The sequence below is a fragment of the Poecilia latipinna genome, unplaced genomic scaffold (genome assembly GCF_001443285.1).
Source record: "Poecilia latipinna isolate Pla-1442-1.1 unplaced genomic scaffold, P_latipinna-1.0 Scaffold1103, whole genome shotgun sequence".
Taxonomy (NCBI): Eukaryota; Metazoa; Chordata; class Actinopteri; order Cyprinodontiformes; family Poeciliidae; genus Poecilia; species Poecilia latipinna.
In genome coordinates, this window is record NW_015113719.1 from 164,280 (window position 1) to 171,602 (window position 7,323).

Consider the following 7,323-nt stretch of genomic DNA (forward strand, 5'->3'; position numbering starts at 1 on the left):
GACGTCTTCAAGTTCCAGTTTAATGACTGAAGCATTTAGATTTCATATACAAAAAAAAAAAAAAAATATATATATATATATATATATATATATATATATATATATATATATATATATATAAAACCTTTTTCTGACACGGATATTAAGAATTTAACCAAACATTCTCTATTCATAGACCTACAGCTAGATCTCTCTGCTGTTTGTCTGTGGAGGAAACATTTTTATCTGCTGAGCTTTTTACTCATTTAATAATCCATCTGATAGCCCAATGTGAGCAACAAAGGAAATGAAGCTCTGCCTAAAGTTTAATTTTTAGTTATTTACTGAAGACAGAAAATGTTATTGTGTTGCAGTGAAAAATTGTTGGACCAAGCTTGGAAAGTCACTAGAGGATGTCATAAACTAATTAGCATATTTAATACCTCCCAAGGTTGCATTTGCATTTTGCCTCGTCAGCCTTTTACATCCATTAGCTTCACACATACAGCAGCCTAATGCAAAATATTTCCACATTACTTTTATTCAATAAACCTTTCTAATGTAGTTGTTAGATGGCTACACAGGGACAAATGATGCCAGGAAGCAGGCTGATTCTGAAAACCGGAGCAAAATTTAACCCTTGTGCGTACGAGGACTGAGGCAAATGATACAAGTGATGCAGGTGTGGGGTCGGTTGGACCCCATCTGTAAACACAAGGATTAAAACGGGTTAGATGTGACTAAGATTACAACTACAGTATTAGCCGTTTTATTTTAGATTTGATTTTACCTGCACATACTGTTTCATTTACTCTTTTTATGAGGGCGTATTGGGGCCACAGTAAGGTAATAAAACAAACTTATGAGACTAAAGTTATACTAGAAGAGTCATGTTATCTTTGTAATTATGACCTTATTCTCATAATTAAATTTTTTATGTTTAACACACAGGCACTAAGTCAGTGGGATTGAAAAGTGGCACCTGGGTGTGATTCTGTGAAACAACCTGCAGCCATAAGTTGAAAATATGGAAAAATATTTTTAAAATTTGTAGCAGTTTAAAGTCAATTTAGTGATTTCTCAAAAAATACATTGTATCTAAGATAACAAAACGCTAAGATAACAGATAAGATATTCCTTTATTAATCCCACAGTGGGGAAATTTGCAATGTTACAGAGGACAGAGCAGAACCAATATAAAAATCTATATATACAAAAAATACAAGTGAATATAGAAATACTGAAACAGTGTAGTATGAAATGTAAAAAATAAGTAAATTCCAGGTGTATATGTTAAGGTAAGCAGATAGGTGATGATTAAAGTTAAACTAACTAACTAAAGTTAGTTTCTAAACAAGAGAGGGAGAAGTGCTTCAACTGGTACTTAAAATTAATACAATAAGTTCATGTTTCTGCACAAAACGTGGGATTTCCCCCCAAAAGTGGGCGGTTCCATCCACAAGTGGGCGGTTCTATAATTAGTACAGTGTTTCTGGCTATGAGGAACATATTTTGGAAAATTTTTTGGACAAATCATATTTGGTGCTATCCAAAAATGAGCGGTTCTATCCAGAAGTGGGGCAGTTCCTTCCGGAAGTGGGCGGTACCTTCCGGAAGTGGGCGGTACCTTCCGGAAGTGGGCGGAAGCAGATAAATGTTTGTTTGGTTGATTTTAAAGAATGGAACAATACACATTAAAGAACATTAACAAGAAAATGTTAATAAAAGAAAAGAGTTTGCTAATAAGCTCTTTACGAGTGATGAATGGCTTTTGGTTCTTTTTGTGATGTGATTTATAGTTTTCAGCCAGCTGACAGTGCACAGCAGCAGGATGGGGAGCTTAAAAGAAGATGTGCTGAACTCTTTTAGGATCCTGTCCTGTTCAGGAATATCGAGCAGGAGAGCAAGTTGTTTTGCATGGTGCTGCTCTGCTGGGTTTGATTAAAAGTGCAGAAGTCAAACGGTAATTGTTTTTGGACCTGCTCAGCAGTTACTCTCTGAAAACATCAACAGTTGTTGCACTCAATTAACAAAATGGCTTCTCTCTCCTGGACTAGACGGTGGATCTGAAAGGATTGTAAATCTGCGTTTGGTCCTCAAATATCTACATTCTGAGATTAAAAATGTAATCCTTGCTGTGGTATAATCTGAAAAACTGCAGGACCAGAACGTTGGAGTCAAACCTGAGTGTGTGGATAAGTGGAGCTGCTGCTGCTGTGTGTGTCTCTTTACTTCTGCACCTTTTCATTTCCCTCCTCCACTGGGCTGAGACCTGGAGGCCAGTGGTGGGGGGTCGGGATGATCACTGCTCTGCTCTGAAAGCTCTGCTGATGGGAGAGACGATAACATGTTTGTTAGGTGTTAATAACTCATTTCTGTCTTAATTAAGGTTATTCTTGTTTGAAGTGGCGGAACAGTTGCAGATCTGGTGAATAATCCTCTCCAAACAATACATGAAGGTGTCATTTCCATATGTGGAGGAGGCCAGACTCGCTGTTATCGAGCTGTTTGGCATCAAGATTATTGGCAGTGCTTAGATTTTGCAATCAGCCATTATGGAGGCTGTAAGATTGTAGTAATGCAGTTGTACCAAGCCTCCCTTTTTATTCTTTTTTTTTTATTCTTTTGCACTACCTCGCAATAAATTAGGAAATACTCCATGGTCTACTTTGTATGCAATCACAGTGCACTGCAAAAACACAAAATATTACCAAGTATTTTTGGTCCAGTTTCTAGTGCAAATAAGTGAAATAAGACAAAATAACTTACAACTTTTCAGCAAGACATAGGAGCTTGTTTTTAAGGAGAAATAATTCCTTATTACTGGGAAAGTTCTAGTTTCATTGGAAAATAATTTCACTTGAGGAAAATGTCTTGTTGTTAGTGAAATAATCTGCCAATGGAAAAAGTATTATTGACTTAAAAAAAGATCCTATGTGTAGTTTTTACTGCAAAGATAGAAACTAGACCAAAAATACTTGGTTATATTTTGTTTTTGAAGCGTGCATTCTTGTCGTTTGTGCAGGAGGCTCCACTTCTGCTTGTCAAAAATGTACAGGTGTATAATTGCGCATGTTGCAGCTGTTTTCAGGTGTGAATGTAAATGTTGAGTTGGGGGTAGTGGCTAACTGCAGCTTAGGTACTTGCACTAGAAAACAAACCAAAATTACTTGGTAAGATTTTGTGTTTTTGCAGTGTTTTGTGGGAATTCTACACTTCTGTGACGTAACACAAAATTAAAAAAATCCCCCATGTCCCTTAGGGGCCTCTGTAGTTCAGCAGTTAAAATGTCTGAAAATAGCAGGTGGAAGTGAAGGTGCAGATGGTTTGTTCTCAGGACACAGATCAGCTTCTGGACGAATTATGAAATCATGACAAGAAGAAACAATCTAATACCCAAGGCTTGCTCCATCGTCAGGCTTCAGACAGTAACTCACTTCTTTCAGACTTTCTAACATTTTTCAAGTGATCAATACTTCTCCAGGACTTCTGAGGGTCTTTAAACTTTCAGCAGCTACTCTTTCCCTCATTCTTCTGCCGGTTTTTCTACCCGACTGACAGGATACTGTGCAGCTCCATGCATCATCTTCCACATTTTCAGGTGGTTTCTCTTTGGGAATCACCTGGTTGGTGGCAGAAATCATCTGTTCTGTCAAACTGGTTTCCTTTGTGATTTTTCATAACAAATTCTAACTTCATGTGTGTTTTTTCTTATCCTTTGAGTTTAGGAGCTTTTTAATTGAACGGATGTTGCTTAAGTCATGGAAAAGTGGATTAAAAAGAACAGTAAATTTTAACAAGTCCAGTTAAATAGGAATATTTCAAACTGCATTCTCTCAAAGATTAGAGACAATTAAAGATCTCACCATTGGAGCGTGGATACGATAATTTTGTTGACATTTAACAAGCTCTATTTTTTTAGCTTTTCACTCACTGTGATATTCTTGGGTTGTATTTTTAAATCTTGCCTTTTTCTCTGCTGGATATTGTTTCCTGCGTCCATTTGTATTTTATTGTAATGGGATTTTTGATGTTTTTGAGTGTGAAGCGGTTCACAGCAGTGTCACTAATGGATGGCATTTAATTTACACCTGCTGTCATTTAGAAGAAAAGAAAAATAGTTTCAAACCTTCTGGATGAAAGTTTGAAACTGGCAGGAAACCAGGAGGATTCTCAGTTTGGTGAAAAACCTTTTATGTGATTTTAATAACGGTTGTTTTCTTAAACTTCAGTGTTAATTTAACCACTTCTATTGTTGAATGTTTCACTCATCAGTCGTGCTGAAAGCACATCCAAAACACCTCAGAGTTAAATAAAGTTCATTTCTGTTAAACTTCCTCGTTTCACTCAAACTGCTCTTCTGTGACCAGACTGACCAGCATCTCTATGTGAACAAACAACTTGTGAAAGCAAATTTTCCCGTTTAAATTAATTTCTCTGTAGTTTCATCTTCCAGACTCGTTGCTTTCAAAACGCTGGCAAACTCTACTTTTGAGAGATTTTTCTTGGTAACCCTTATTCATCCCATCAGCCTCAGCATAATACTCTGCTGTTGCCAGGAGGAAACTAGACTGACGTCTGATTTATGAGATTTAGGAAGCCGGCTACTAATTTTGCTCCCCAAATCTGAAGCGCTGCTGCAGTTAGAGGGGAGTTTGTGTGAGCGGGGAATTGTGATTCTCGCCGCCTCTCCCAGACAGCCGACAGGCAGCAGAGTTGATGGCGGCGGCGTTGAGGCAGACCGGCTCGGGGAAAGCCTGCAGCATGCATGCCAAACGAGAGCGGCGCCGCGTTTTAAATTAAAGACGGAGCCGGCAGAGCCCAGCGAGAGGCAGAAGAAAACAAAGAGGTGGAGAGCTGGGATCAATAAATGATTCTCAGTTTTAAAAAAAAGGCTGTAAAATGAAATCCAGCTCTAATGACATCTGTATTAGAGGTGGCTGTGACCTTTTTCTGCATAAAGCATCATCAACATGCCTCGTACAACGCTCTGTATTTCCGAGTACCAAATCCCTGAAGTCATTTATTTCACATGCACACAAAGAACATTCACTCCATTGTGGAGAATATTGACTATAACAAATAGAAATGCTAATGCAGGCCTCCCTTAAGCTCAGAGCTGTTAACAGCATAAACAATGATCAAACTATGACATCTCTGGCTGATAACATTGGGTTTCTGCAGAGAACCTGCAAAACAAGGCTGGAAACAATGAGAGGACAAAACGGAACCAGAAACTGGAGATAAAATAAAGATTAGAGGCCGATAAGAGAGAGAGACGCTAAAGATTAGAATCAGAAAGCGGTTCTGGAGTCGGAGACACAAATGGGTTCAGCTGGGATGAGATAAAAAGCAGCTAAAGATAGCAGCTCAGACCAGAGGAAGTTCCTCGCCTATCAACTAATTACCGCCGATTATCTGCCTCAAATTGCTTGTTGTCACCTAAAAGTCCGTAATCAGGATCAGCAGCACGGCGCGTCATTATGCTGTAGGAGTTACCGTTAGTCATCGTCCATAACGAGGTTTTCACAGCTAATTGAAATCAACAGACAATTATGTTGAAATTAATTCTGAGTGAAAATAATCAGCGGCTGATCAGACAGAAGCAGCAGGAACCGTTTGGATCAAAGCATCGTCTCCAACATGCTGGAGGTTCAGGTTGCTCCATGTGGAGACGGAGCCTTTCACTCTGCCTGCCGTTCTTATCTTCTCTTTCTGGTCCATTTCTACAGGCGAGTTGCTTTTCATGGACAGATTATTGTCCAGCGTGAACGCGGCTCGATGTCCGGTGAGCTGCAGACTTCAGTCATGTCCCTCCAGTCGGGATCTGCAACATCTCAGGAATGCTACAGAGATTTAAAGGAAATAAACGGATTAAAAAATCTGAAAACTGCAGCAGGTTTACATCTTCATCTGAAACGCATAAAGCTACAGATGATCTGGTTTCTTTCCACAAGCATAGTTTAAAAAACACAATCGTCTCCCAGTAGTTTTCCTTCTTAAAGATGACCAATCATAGTCCCTTCAACAGGTTATAAGACATTTATGGTCTATACAAAACATATTCATTGCATTTATTTTTGCACAAAATCATTCTTAAATTATTAGATTTTCATCTGCTCAGTTCTGCCCAGGAGAAAATGGCTGCATTGTGGCTGCAAAACTATGCAACCTCACATCTTTGAAAAACAGAAGTGGAGCCTCCTGCACAACCAACAAGTGGTTTCTGGATGATAAGTCAACAACAAAACTCTTGTTTTTTAGAGCATTGGTAAAAGCGGCTGACCAATTGTACTGGAGCTCCTCTGGGGTTGCTAGGTAACGGGCTGGGGTTGCTAGGTAACAGTGCAGTGTTGATTGTGACCTGACAATCCAGAGGTTTTTGAAGCTGCTTGTTTTCCAGACACCATAAACTTTAACTTATTGCCATAAAACAGCTGGATGTTTTTTAAAGCAGTTGAGACCCAAAAGGAAGATTAAAAATGTGAATTTTCCATAATCGGTCTCCTTTAAGGTGACATCACCACCTATAAAGATGCAAATCTGAGCATATTTACAAAAATCTAAATTTTTAATTCATGTTGTGTGAAAACAAAAGTGGTAAACAGATTCATGTTGGATAATTAGCATAGTGTGGTTTTATTTAGTGTAAACTAACGTAGTTTTTAGGTTTCAGAAACAACCTGGACTTTTCAGACTTACATAAGGTTGAAACTGGAAATACAAATCTCTCTTTCCTGACTGGATTCCAGTTAAATTCTCTAAAATCAGTATTTGCAGCTTCCTTAGTTAAAACCTTACTGCTGAATATTTTTCCATAAACTTAGAATATTTCTCAAAAAATTGACTTAAAAATAAATTTTAAAAGGAAGGTGCAGCGTTGTGCTTTCTTTAATCACATCGACTCTGATAGTTGGCAGCTTTAACTTAGTTTTTCTCTCACAAATGAGACGTTTCACTTTGCATATCTGCGTCTCTATCGCAGATGGACTGAGCCAAACGTTTATCACACATCACAGAGGCGGACCAAGTCCTCTGAACAGCTGCTGATTACCCTAAGAAGTATGGAGCTTAGTGTCAGCAGCAGTCGGACTGAAGCCGCATTCGAGGATTGGAGCTCCAATCGATCAGTCAGCAGCTGCTCTGCTGCCTCTCCTCCATCAAAACCTGCTTATCAGATGGAGTCCTGGGGCCCAAAATAAACCAGCATGGCTGCAGAACAAAACCGTTCAGACCAAATTCACATTCTGCACGTTTTTATACTCGCCTTTGGGTTTCTGCTGCTTCCAGAAACATTCAAAGTGTTTTAAAAAGATAAAAACGTTTGGAAAATGAGCCGTTTCA